We start from the raw sequence: 12,907 nt of genomic DNA on the forward strand, positions 1-12,907 counted from the left end.
CTACCAGAATTAAATGACTGGCAAAAAAAAAAAAAATCTAAGAAAAAAATTAAACTTAACCTTTTAAGTCAAGTTATTCACATTTAGTGACCAGAGTTAGGAAATTGCTTTTCCCTTTATACAATGAGTTCTATAAGGTATGAAATATAAAAATGTCAGGAAGAAATTTCTGTGTGACCTGAAGTTTTCAACTCATATCAGATATAAAGACAAATATAAATACTTCAATTCCTTTAGCAAAAACTTTCATTCTTTTCCATTTACTACATCTGAATAAGAGGATACACATTCCAAAGAATCATGTGAACTTATAAAGTGAGGCCTTATAAGAAAGAACAGTGAATTTGCTGTCCCAAAAGCCTCCTCTTTTTTATTTTATTTTATTTTATTTTATTAGACGGAGTCTCACTCTGTTGCCAGGCTGGAGTGCAGTGGTCCAATCTCGGCTCACTGCAACCTCCGCTTCCCGAGTTCAAGTGATTCTCCTACCTCAGCCTCCAGAATAGCTGGGACTACAGGTGTGCACTGCCACACCCAGCTAATTTTTGTATTTTTAGTAGAGACAGCATTTCACCATGTTGGCCAGAATGGTCTCGATCTCTTGACCTCGTGATCTGCCTGCCTCGGCCTCCCAAAGTGCTGGGATTACAGGTGTGAGCCACTGCGCCTGGCCCCAAAAGCCTCCTCTTAATTTCTGTGTTCAGCATAAGCCTTTAAATCTGGTATCACTTTAATCAAGCTTAAGTCTTAAAACACATAGTTCTTTCTTCATACACTTCCCTCAAGAGTAAGAGAACCCATGCTTCATAATGGAGAACAATGTATTCAAATATACATAATGAGCATGTTGTGCCCGTTATGTTTAACCATCTGTGATGATGGTATGTTGATGTTAAAGATGGTGGTGATGACGGTAGTATCAATTACTACTTCCTGAACTTTTACTATGTATGACACTCAATGCTAGGTATTTTACATAGGTTATAGGCTATCATATGGATATCAATGAAGTGGTATTTCCATTACCATATAACAGAAAAAATTACTAAGAATTTGGCCAGGTGCAGTGGCTCATGCCTGTAATCCCAGCATTTTGGGAGGCTGAGGAGAGCGGATCACTTCAGGCCAGGAGTTCAGACCAGTCTGGCTGACATGGCGAAAACCTGTCTCTACTAAAAACACAAAAATTAGCTGGGCATGGTGGCACATGCCTGTAGTCCCAGCTGCTCAGGAGGCTGAGGCACGAAATCACTTGAACCCAAGAGGCGGAGGTTGCAGTGAGCCAAGATTGTGCCTCTGCGCTCCAGCATGGGTAACACAGCATGAGTCCAACTCAAAAAAAAAATAATAACAATAATAATTAATTAATTAAATTACTAAGAATTAGAAGAGAGAAGTAATTTGCCCAAGACAGTGTAGCTAATAAGCAGTAAAGCAGGGATTTTAATTCAGCCAACTCTGTCTGACTACAGTACTTACACTCCAATAAATACTTTATTTATGTTGAGGCATGTTCAGAATTATTGTGATTTTTTTTCATTGACTTGAGTTAGTTAGCTATGGCAGAGAGCATTACAGTGACATTTTAATATGTTCTTGAATAGTTCCCCAAACTATACTCAAATAGTAAGATTGTTAATATTGATAGAACAGTTGTGGTACCTCATTAGCAGTTTAAAGATTCTGTTACTTCATGTTAATTATGCCTTGTATGCCTTTTTAAAATAAAAAGTACAATTACAGGCATTCTTCCTTTTGTCTACTTCTAAACTTAAACATTTAAACTGGTTTATTATTTCACACTTCTTACACCATCCTTCTCCTTTCTATCTCAGGCCATTCCATCTCATAAAAGTTATTATTCCACAAGGTTTCACAGATAGTAATGTCCTGAGATCATCATGACAAAATAAAATGTCTATTCAGTATTAAATCACATCTTAAAACTGTGCAATTATAAAGACACTTGAAGCTTTTTTTTAACCTCTGGAGTAGCAACATGTGGAATGCCCTGCTTCAGTATATGCAGTAAATATTAATGGGATGCCAACTGTGTGTACCCGAGCCTGAGTAGAGTAAGTCTTCTCACTTCACACCTTCTATAAAACTCAAGATTCCTTTGGCAAGTACCATACACTGTAGTAACACAACATTGACCTCTGTGCAAGAGGTTCACATTATAAGGATATCATGGGAAGCATAAAACATTCAGTATCAGATTCTCTGAGCTATTAAAGCTACTTAAATATGGCATCAGTTCTTAAAGTTACCTAATTTAAAAGTAGCTGAACCTTTGAAAATTATTGAGTCCATTAAAAACTACATTAAGTTAGAGCACTATGCTCAAGGACTGCTGTGGTTCAGGTTATGTCACGGCTTCATTACAATCACCTTCCTTATGAATTTCAGAAGAATTCACTAGAAGTTGAAAATTTTCATAAATCTCAGTTGCTAGAATCTATTTGCTTTACAACCTAACTTGTTCCCCACTAGGTCCTCTATTTAAGTAAACTTAAAAAAAAATCTATTCAAGAGCAGAGTAGACTGCCCGGACTCAAATGCCAGTTCTGCCATACAGTAGCTGCGGAGCTTGAGTCATTTATTTAGGTTTATAAACCCTCACCTTCCTCATCTCCTAAATGGCAGTAAAAATGATAAATCAAAGAAAAAAAATAATAATAGTAGCTGTACCTACTTATTTTCCCTCTGTAAAATGGGAAATGACAGGAGAGCTACCAGAATTAAATGAGTTAATATGAGTAGAGCTCTTTGGACATTGTCAGGCACATGCTAAAATTTATTACAAATGTTTCTTAAATAAATTGTTCAAAGAATGTATGATACCCCATATTTTCAATATCAAACTAATAGAGCATTTATGAGTATCATTCTCAAAGTGATGCTGACTTCACAAACCACATATGGCACAAAGGGATTCTATTCCTATTGTACAAGGTTATTAAAAAACAGATATCTACATTAACAGAAACATAACTATATACTATATATGTATACATATGTGTATATGTATGTGTGTGTATATATACACATATGTATATATGTATACATACACGTTTGTATATACACACATAAAATTTACCTCCCCCATGCAGAGTCAAGTAGGTAAAGTGGTCTAAAGTCAAAGAAACTCTTCAACTATTTCTTAATATGGACACAGCTTTCCTTCATAAAACTTCAAGAAGAAGAAAAATAGTCTATCGTACCAATGTTAATTAATAGTAAGACACTCTAATGGAACTTCCATATGAGATTTAGAGAGGTTCATTTATCCTATGCACATTATATGAATTTTCAGATATAATCTTTTACTCTACTTTTGATAAGGGTTAGCTACTCTGAAATGTTTTTTACTGAAGATTGGTGATTTCTAAATGAAGTTATTAATATCTTGCTTTAATTGCACTTCTGCTTAAAGGTTAAGATAACATTACAACTCAGAAACAAACATTGATTCCAGAGGAAGCAAAAATTGTTAATAATTAAATTAGATACCAGAAAATATATACAAAAGTTTACATTTTTGCTAACTTGAAACAATATTGAATTCACAGAAAACCTAAAATACAGGATTTTTCTAAATGGTACCAGTTTAATTTGTAATGAAAAGTTTAACTAGGTATTTCTGTTTTGAGCTCCCCTCACCGAAAAATGGAAAGGACTTAAATGATTTTAAATCTATGGTTTAAACAATTTCCTTAATTTGACTTGTTCTCTCTTTCAAGCTATTCAACTATACTTAAACTAAACTACTATTCCATTGCCAAATAATAATTCTTCACTTAATTGCAATAATCTCAGAATATGAAAATATTGGGATAAAGTATTGAGAAATTCAAAAAATTCATCCATATAAAAACCAATGAAATATAGAAATATTCACATAATTTCAATGACACAACTCTAGTGTTACTGTTCGTACTCTATTCCCAAATTGGAATCATTTATAGTAAGCATTCTCTCCTCCACTAGCCTCTTTTACTAGGAAGTTACCTTGAGAATAATTTTATTCATGAATGAGGGTGCCTACAATAATTAGACCATCCTGCTAGACATGTCAAGAGCATCAAAGAAAATTCACTTCAACTAAAATTTCCATAAGCCATTTCCCCTTTTCTAAAAAATCCTAAATAACTACTTTTGTTAAGTTGTTCATTTATATGTAATTGCTTTTTAAAAAAATGTTACTGTTTCTGAGATTATAAAAATAAAGAGATGGTAAGTTTTAGGAGCAAAATATTTCTTGAGTTCTATGAATGCGAATTCACTTTTTCAGTGCAACAAGAACATTTGCATTTACTCATAAATGAATACTAATGACAAATTCAGAGCTGGCATTACTCCATAGAAATCACACACAGAAAGCCAGAGCTAGAAATCATACAGTGCACAGATAGTTATATTACTCTAAAGTATTCAGACAAAGAGCAAGGAGATTAGAGTCAACATCAATTCTCTGAAGTTGAGTCACATCTTAATGACATGGTGGGTTAAGGATAATTGTAGAATTTAGGATGGAAACAAAGTTGGCTAGTTAATATCTTATGTGATTTCTGAGTCAACAGCTCTTTGTTGACCACCTACTCTGGGCAAGATGCTGCTTCCCTAAGTAAGCCACTGCTCTACAGTTCTATTTACACTGTGTAGGAGTAAGCATCCTGCTTCTACCAGAAATCCTCTCTTTTTGTTTAAAATAACACCCCAGCTCAGCTTTGCATATTGTGTGTGTTCATGTGCTCAATAAATACTTTTTGAATGAGTGAAAATTCAGTGAGTAAGAAGGTTATTCATTCAAAAACATCTGTGTATGCCGGCAAAAATGGTGAGGACAATGATCAAAGCATAATGAAAACACTGGGCAACACCTCCTCACAAAGATGTCAAAGGGAGCAACTTCAAATATTAAAATTTAAGCATGAGCTCTGGCTTAACCTAGAAACCAGGATCCCAGTACTTGCTGTAATACTCCATTGAATATTGTGCTCATAATTTCCCATGTAATCTGCTTATGTACCTATTTGAAAATATTTTTCTCAAGTAATGTTGTTTCTATAGTTTCTATATGTTTTATTAATTGAGAAAAGAGTGTTTCTAAAAGGCCAGAGTAGCTTGGGAGAAGTCAAAGCCGTTTTCTTTTTCACTGTTAAAACACTGGAGGTGGTTACATTTAAGCAACAGTTTCCTTCCTATTGCTATGCGTCTTGTAATATCTTCTTGCACCTCCATCAGTTCACTGGTGAATAACTTCATATTCCTGAAGTTAAGAAGCCTGCCCTGATGCTCATTCAGTTACTTTGGGCAATGATCAAACAGAGAGAGGAAGGTAAGTCGTATTGTTTCCGTTTCTTTAAAAACTTCACTAGGAGGAAACCCCAAGGTAAGGATGACAACAACAAAAATCTGTTTCAACAGAGTTGACAGCAATAAAACCTTTTTTTAAAAAATAATCATTTTTGATATTCAAATTTCTAAGCCCCTTTTATTATCTTCAACTTTTTCTTTGAAAAGAAGCTTAATATATTTGAAATAAATTATAATGTGTAATTTGTCTAAAGCTCTGAAATATGTAGAAACTACTAAGTAAAACCTTTGAGAAGCACCAGCTGTTTATGACTTCTAGCAAATCAGTTTAGAAAGGAGCACTAGCACAGAAAGGAGGCCCACCCACCCACTTTCGCTCCCACTCAAACCGACCCTGCATGCTATTTATCAGGCCAAGTTTACATAAATCAGAGAAGAGTTACGGTGCAATTAAATGTATCCACGAAGTAATATGACATAAAGCACTTTGCAAATATTAAATCTTGCCCCAATGTTTTCTAAGAAGAAACTGGTATTCGGAGACAGAGAGGAGAGGGGGAAAGAGGGGAGGGAGAGAGGGAGGAACAGAGAGAGACAGAGAGACAGAGACAGAGAGAGAGAGAGAGAGAGAGAGAGAGAGAGAGAGAGAGAGAGAGAGAGAGACCCACCGGGTAAAGACAGGGTAGACCACGGATCTGAGCATCAGCTCCTTTGGGTGGGTGCCCTGAAGCACTGAAGTAGGGAAGCGGGAGAGCAGAGGAAACCCACCAAGGTGAAGTGACTCCGGAGTTGTGGTAGAGGTTTGTTTGCTGTGCACTTGGAACCTCCAGGTAAAGCCATCTGCCTTAAGCTGGACGCTCCTTGCAGGTTGCCCTAAACCAAGGTGGTCCCCCAAGTAACAGGAGCAGGATTCTCAGCGCTCCAGTGAGTAGCGACAGCGACCTCTCAGACTTATTAGTAGTAACAGTATGACCACCCCTCGACTGCATCCATCCCGTGTGTGTGTGTGTGTGTGTGTGTGTGTGTGTGTGTGTGTTGGGTGGGAAGAGATGCATATAGTGGGGCTGTGAGGGGTGTGGGAGCGGCCAGCTGGGAAGAGAAAACACCCCACCCACATGTTAACTTAGCCTTTGCCTGCTCTTTGACTGCCCTCTGTCTGTCCTCTGCTCAGGCCTCGCAGGCCCCCACTGTCCCAAAGCTGCCCTCGAGCTCCAAACAGCTCCACAGCCACCCCAGAAGTGACCGAACACGAACCCCCAAACTCCGGCGAGCGCAGTAAAAGAGTGTTCCCTTTCTCCCTCAAAGAGAGCGCTACCCAGCGCTCTGGGAGAGACTGAGAGAGAAACAAACAGGCGGGCTGACTGACACCTTCTGTCTAATTTTACCCCAGGAATTGCCCCCGCCTTTTCTCATCTCGCACTAGTTTAACCTCCGGTCCTAAGCAAACCTCTCAAAAGTCTTCCCCAGGCAGCGCCCAGGAGAACCGCACCCCACAAAGTGCTTTTTTGCTGGCATCACCCGGATGCCTCCCTTTGGCAATTTGCCCCTTCTCATTTCCCCCCAAATCTAGAGGTCTCAAAGCCCCACCCCCGCGCGAGGTGGGCAGCGCGCCTTGCTCACCGTGGTCCCCGGCGGTGGCGGCGCCGGCAGGAGCCCCAGGGCGCGGGGGCCGGCGGCAGGTCGCGTGGGGGCACCGGGTCGCTCGTGCGGTCCAGGCGGCAGTTGGTCCAGTAGTTTCGGATGCCCAGGCTAGGCTCGGCAGAGAGCGAATCGGCGAAAGAGAGCAAACGAACAGGGCTGTGCGTGGCGCGTGTGAGTAAGAGGCGGGCGGGCCCCACACGCAGGCGGCGGCGGCTGCTGCTAGGTCCGGGGCGGGGAGCCGGGCGGGGGGGCAGGCGGGCGAGAAGTAGTGGAGTTTAGGGCGCGTTTCCTGCACTTCCGCGAGAGGCTGGAACCAGGTGCGGCAGGGCGCGCTCCCGTGGCGCGGGCACGGCACTGGCGGCCGCAGGAGCCGGAGTCCGCGCAGTGCGGGAGACCGCAGCCGCTCTGCGGGAAGAGGTGCGCATCCTCCTTGCCCCACGAGGGCACCGGCGCAGCCCCGGACCCTGAGCGCAGAAGGCGAGACTTCGGGCGTCCTCAGTGACAGCTCTTCGGGCAGCCCGCTCCCTCCCAATCCGCCCAAAAGAGCAACAGACAGTGTGGCTGGGATCTTCCCTTCCTGCGTCCTCGAGCCTCCGGTGCCAAGCTGTGAGGGCGCCCCGCTCCCCGCGGCTGGCGCTGTCACGGCCGCCGCCCGGCCCCCAGCGCGCCCGAGCCGGCAGCTGCCTCCCGGAGACGTGCCCAGCTGTGTGCGCGTGTGTGTGTCTAAGCGAATCTCTTCCCCTCCATCACTTGGGCGCGCAGGAGGGACCGGGTCCCCGGCGACCAGCTGCAGAGTGGCTGCCAGTCCACACCCTCCCGGCTCTCTCCCCACCCACCCCGCCCCTACTCCTCCTCGCCTTCCCCTCCTCCCCCTGCTCCTCCTCCAGCTGCCGCTCCCGAGCTCCCGAAGGCAGCGGAGAAACCGCAGCGAAAGGGAGGAGGAGGGTGGGGAAGGAAGCGCAGGTGTCTTTGGCGGAGAGATGGGCGCACGCACCGGAGCGGCTTACTGCAGGAGGAGGGCAGGGCCTTAGGCGGAGAAAGGGGAGGAGGACGATTTACCCGGAGGCGGAGGTCCTGCTGCTGAGCCACTGCACGTCCCACCCAGGAGCTGGAACCGCGGGCGAACAGCGCAGTGGGGCGGCCCGGTGGGCGCGCGGGGCTCCCAGTTGGACTGAGGTCGCAGCTTGGGGAACCTGCGGAAGTGACCAGGGTGGCAGAACTCGGGGACACAGAGGTCGGAGGGACCCAATTGCTGAGGCGCTGAGACTGGTCTCTCTGGGGTGGGGGGTGGGGGGCTAAACCCAGAGCTTGGGACACACAGGTGTCCAGGAAGCTGGTGTGTGTGGCTCCAGAGTGCCAGGCGGGAGAGCCGGATGCAGTGAGGGGTCGGGCGGCGGCTGCGGCTTGCTTGGGGCTGCTGTGTGCATCCGGAGTCACAGGGGGCGATCACTGCCTAGCTGGGAAGCGGAGCTCAGTACTTAGCCTTCTTTCAGGTCCCAAGTCCAGAAACCGAGAGGCAAACTAGCCTTCCCAATTTAGTCTGTGTTCCCCCAACCCTTTGCCCCCAGCAAAACAACAGGCCAGGAGCTGATTCTACCTGCAACTTACTGTGCTCTTTACCGTATTGAAAGTACCCTATTGCTCCAAGGAGACTGATGTGTTGCTTCCTCTCTCTCAACTCTAGTCCCCTCCCTCAACATATATCCCTACCCAACCAAAATTACCCAGAACACTGTATTTCTCATTGATAAACTTTTTCCCTCTGGGGTTCCCTAAAAATGAAAATCTTTCCTACCCTTTTCTCTGTAGAGGCATTAAGTCTCTTGCTTACATTCCATAGTACAAATACAGTACACAGGAAAGTCCTTTAGGCAAGAAATCACAGCATTGTTGTTTATGACGGCTTGTCTGTTTTCAAATGACAGTTGCAGAATGCAAATTTGTGTCAACCCGAGGTCGGTGGAGAGAGTTAGTCCATTTAATTAGAGGTCTTTGGAAGGAATCTGGGCAACAACACTAGAAAGAATTGCTGTACTTTTTCCAGTACCCATTCCTTTTTATTATGGTAATTTCACTCTGTTAATTTAGGCAATCTGAAAATGAAAGGTCGGATGCAATTTACAAGGCACAATATTTCTAGATTCGCATTCAACAGCCCGCCCCACCTCCTTCCTCCCACCACTCTTACCATCACCTCAAAAGGTCATGAGCTAGGAACCCAAACTGCACTTTTTAAATCTCAGGATATAGCCTGAATGACAAAGCTGCTGAGTTTAAAACGGGACCAGTTAAGTCTAAACTTATTTACCAACTACTTAGACAAAATCATATGCTCAGCAGCAACAACAAAATGTATACTGTGTGATATATTGAGCAGGAGGAAAGATGGCTGTTTGCCAGATATGTGATCCATTAACCTCTTTAGCTCATTGTTGGCAACAATAGCATAGAATCACATTCCTATGTTTGAAAGACAAGAGACTTTTTTTTTCCCATCTCAAAATCACAATGCCACATTATAGTCTAAAAGAAACCTCAGACAATAAAAATAATAAGAAAGGAAGAAACACGATTTGTTTTTTTCCTGAACAAATGTTGCTGTTCTGTTTTTTTCTTGAGGCGAAAAATGCTGATACGCAATAAAGTCCACAAAGGCATGACAATAGATTCTGAAGAATGCATCAATCCATCTATATTAGTCCTTTCAATTAGTAAACTTTATTTAAAAGGTTTATTTATATTATCTTTTTATTGGTATTCAGTCTGTCTTTTGTACCTGGAAGATGACTGAGAAGGAGGATGGGTGAGCTGAATCTGGTTTCTCATAGTTCTGTCTTACATCAGGTTTATGTCTGGCAGGAGAGGAACGCTCAGCAGCCTGTGCTTTCTCAGCAATCCTAACTTCTCCTCAGAGGATGCTTTGCTCTGTAGCTGATAGGTTGTGAGATTGTCACAGTAATTTTGCCTACCTGCTGCAGGGTCACACCTGGGGTTGGGAGCGGGTACAGTTCCAAAAACTGGGATGCAATGCTCTGGAAAGAGCTTTTACCTTGCCCAGGGTTCGAGGACTAGATGAAGGTGCATGAGATTTTTTGTGTTGCTTTTCAACTTCTACAGATGACCTGGATTTTCTGCTAGGTGAAGTGCAGAGGTGGGTGGGTGTGGTCTAACATTTTAAGAAACATTTTGGTATTGTGGTAAATTAAACAAATAAAACTAAACACCAGACAAAATGGCACACCCAAAAAATCTATTTGAAATACAATTTTGAAAACAGTCACAGATTTATTGGTTTGGCTTAGTCATCTATGCCAAATAAAGTACACAGCAATGAAAACATTTGGTTAATTAGGGTGTTCATTTGGTAAAGAATATATTTTTTTCCTGAGCATCAGCATACTCTCTTGTCTCATAAAGTTGCAACCATTAAATATTATTTAGGCCAGTCATGCTAGCTTATGTCTACAATCCCAGCACTTTGGGAGGAGAAGATAGGAGGATCACTTGAGGCCAAGAGTTTGAGATCAGCCTGGGCAACATAACGAGACCCCTTCTCCACAAAAAGTTAGAAGAAAAAAAAATTAGCCGGGCAGGGTAGTGTATGCCTGTAGTCCCACCTACTCTGGAGGCTGAGCCAGGAGGATCCCTTGAGCCCAGGAGTTTGAGGTTACAGTCATCCATGGTTGCACCACTGCACTGCAGCCTGAAAAACAGAGCAAGGCTCTGTCTCCAAAATATAAAAAAAAATTATTTATTTACTTTACAGCTTCAAATGGAGGCTGCCCTCTCAGTAAAATATAGAAATGTTTGTCCTTATGAAGAAATTGAGGGTAGCTGACTTACTTTCCAAAATCTATCTTTTTCTCTTTCAACCAATCAATTGCTGACTTTCAATTGGTTTAGTAAATACATTCATTGAAATGGCCCTTCAGTCCAGGCACAGTGGCTCACACTTGTAATCCCAGCACTTTCGGAGGCTGAGGCAGAAGGACTGCTTGAGTCCAGCAGTTTGAGGCCAGCCTGGGCAGCATAGAGGGACCCCATCTCTACAAAAAATTAAAAAATATATATGGGCTTGGCGTCACATGCCTGTAGTCCCAGCTACTCAGGAGGGTGAGGCAGGAGGATTGCTTGAGCCCAGAAGGTCAAGGCTGCAGTGTGCTATGATTGTACCACACTCCAGCCTGGGCAACAGAACAGGACGCTATCTCAAAAACATTTTACAAATAAAAGAAAAGGGTCTTTCTATGTGCCACCATTGGAAACCAGAGGATGAATAGAAGTCTCTGCTCTCATTGAATGAGGTCAGTAATCACTAAGGCTATCAAGTTGAACAAGGTTCATTTTATTATAAGGAAATGAGCCCCTGTACCCACATCTCCATGCTCTATCACTATATTTGGGTATCTCTTGTATGAAAATTGTGGGTTTTGTATCGTGCAATGCTGTGTTTAGTCAAGAGAGACCTGAAAGTGTAAGGCCACGACTGATTGTAAGGGAAGCATTTCTCACGGAAGGAGTGGGTCCACAGACCAAATATCAAAACCTCTGAGAGCGGTAAGGAAGATTTAAACTCTCTCTAGGTTAGACAATTGCTGGCCAATACAAATACAATGTAAGACACAAATGTGAGCCACATATATAATCTTAAATATTCTAAGAACTTATTCAAAAACTAAGAAATAGATAAAATTAATTTTAATGATATATTTCATTCAATCTAATATATCAAAAATATTATTTCAACATGTAATCAATATAGTTATCATTACTGAAATACTTTGCTTTTTTCCATACAGTGGTAGAAAGAATGACTTCCCAAAGATGTTTGCACCCTAGTCTCTGGAACCTGTGCATGTGTTACATTATTTGGCAAAAGGGATTTTGCAGTAGTAATTAAGGTTAAAGATCTTAAAATAGGGGGATTATCCTGGATTATCTGCATGGGCTCAATCTAATCACGTGAGTTATTTTTTTAAATAGTCAAATAATATTTTCGTATTATTTAACTATTTAAAATGAAAATTTACATGTTTTAATTAGTGAAAAGCCAATTCTTTAACCTAGGGAGGAAAAGCCTATAGTGACAAATGCTGAAAATGCTTTGTAATCAGTATACTAAGGAGACATTCATGTATTTCAAAAATTGCTTAAATTCTGATGTTTAAATTTAAGCATGTGACCATATGCTGACTTTAAAATATACAATTAAAGGCATTTATCACAATTTGCTATACTCCCAACATTAATTACAGATACTTTGGAGCATAAATCAAATGGCTTAAAGTGAGCCTGTAACATACCTAAGGAATACCTTTCCATATTGTACATGAAAATTACTTCTCCTCCATGTAAAGGTCTCATCACTTTAAGTTCTAAGTTAAGTTTAACCCAGCTCTGTAAGTCGGTACTTAGGGGCTCATGAAGGCCTAAAAAGAAGGAAAAAAGAATGTAACGAGGACTGATCAACAAAGTTTTCTATATCTATGTAACTATATAGGATCTACATATGTATGTACTACATCATATAACATTAGTTATATTATATATAAACTATAAATATGATCATTTCTATTACTGATGCCATACCTAAATTATGTATTATGCATCTTCAAATAAAAGCCAAAGCAATAGGGTAAATGCAGAAGCATCACAATGAGTTCCACTTAATACACATTAACTGTACACACCAACATTTCTGTTGGTACTTGAAATGGATCAAGTACATCTGGTGGACATTGACCGGTATCAGCAAAGATGGGCCATTACAATGGAGAAGCTTATGAGGATGATGAACATCATGCCAGAGGTGTTGTTCAGTGTCCAACCTCTTAATGGTGCCAGTGAATAACACTCACTGCTGGTATTACATATGCAGTAGTGAATAAGTGAAGGACTATAACCATAATATGCTCACTTCTTGCTATTTCATTTTATCTTCTGATTA

The 12,907-nt window shown here is 41.7% G+C and overlaps 1 protein-coding gene across 1 annotated transcript in view; it reads right to left on the reverse strand.

The window, feature by feature from the left end:
• The window catches only part of HS3ST5 (heparan sulfate-glucosamine 3-sulfotransferase 5), a 287,392-nt gene extending 280,274 nt beyond the window's left edge, over positions 1 to 7,118 (reverse strand). The window contains exon 1 of the mRNA XM_010356849.2: positions 6,940 to 7,118. The gene's annotated coding sequence lies outside the window, so the exon portion shown is untranslated. The remainder of the gene's footprint in view (positions 1 to 6,939) is intronic.
• Positions 7,119 to 12,907: the final 5,789 nt, after the last annotated feature.

This window comes from Rhinopithecus roxellana, chromosome 4 (genome assembly GCF_007565055.1).
Source record: "Rhinopithecus roxellana isolate Shanxi Qingling chromosome 4, ASM756505v1, whole genome shotgun sequence".
Lineage (NCBI taxonomy): Eukaryota > Metazoa > Chordata > Mammalia > Primates > Cercopithecidae > Rhinopithecus > Rhinopithecus roxellana.